We start from the raw sequence: 1,196 nt of genomic DNA on the forward strand, positions 1-1,196 counted from the left end.
CGGACCGCCGCTTGCGCCCACTGCGCCTGTCCAGCCAGCGGCCACCCTCGCAGCGCAGCCAATCAGCGGCCCGCGGCGCCCGAGGCCTCTCGGGAGTTGTAGTCTGGCATGAGTGTCCCGGCAGCAAGTGCGGCAGCGAGGAGGCGCCTGGTCCTGCTCTTCGTAAAGGGCACTTGGGGTCACCGGCTGGTGTGCCTGGTTGGCACGGCCTAGGCACCTGCTGACTTCCTGGGTCGTAGGTTTCAGGCCGAAGCCCCAGCCCCCTCAACCCTTGATGAGGTTAAGCGAGGGAACGTAGCGGGAGGGAACTAAACCTTGATTGTGAGGAGGGGGTGGAAGAGCAAAACTTTCTTTTGATGTTCAAGTCCCCAGTCAGTCAAGGAATGCCAATTTTTCATTCTTGTATTTGCTATAGTGTTCCTTTCTGCTGGGCCCTGTGCTATTGCCTGGGAAAACTATATACTACCTAAGTAATCCCTCCAAACTCACTTTGTAGGGTGGTTGAGACAGGACTAGAATACAAGATCCTGAGAGTGTAACTGTCTTGAGAGGGGATTGGATAACTAAGCACAGCTGTGTGTTCCCACCATTTGAAATGTGTAGGATACCCCCTTCCAGTCCCTTTGATCTGTTCATGGATATAGTTATATTAAGAACAGATGAACCTACAATGTATCTAACTTTAGGAGGAGGAAGAAAGTTGGGTATCAGGTATACACAGGGATGCTGCTAACTCAGGGGTTAGCAATACCCTTTGGTCCTCAGCTTTGAAGACCAAGAGTTTTTTGTTTTTTTTTAAATATATCTTTGTTGATTTCAGAGAGAGGAAAGGAGAGGGGGAGAGAGAGAGAAACATCAATGATGAGAGTGTCATTGACCAGCCGCAGCCCGCAACCCGGGCATGTGCCCTGACCGGGAATCGAACCCCGATCGCCTGGATCCTAGGTTGATGCTTAACTGCTGAGCCACGCCTGGCCGGGGGACCAAGAGTTTTTTTTTTAAAAAAGATCTACTCTTTTAGCAACTTTCAAATAAACAATCTACTCTTAACTATAGTCGCCATGCTGTACTTTACATCCACAGGATTTATTTATTTATAGCTGCATGTTTGTACCTTTTGACCCCCTTCCACCATCTCACTCACACCCACCCCAGTTTCTGGCAACCACCAATCTGGTCTCTTGTTCTCTGTATCT

The sequence above is a fragment of the Miniopterus natalensis genome, chromosome 2 (assembly GCF_054644295.1).
Source record: "Miniopterus natalensis isolate mMinNat1 chromosome 2, mMinNat1.hap1, whole genome shotgun sequence".
In the NCBI taxonomy this organism is placed as follows: domain Eukaryota; kingdom Metazoa; phylum Chordata; class Mammalia; order Chiroptera; family Miniopteridae; genus Miniopterus; species Miniopterus natalensis.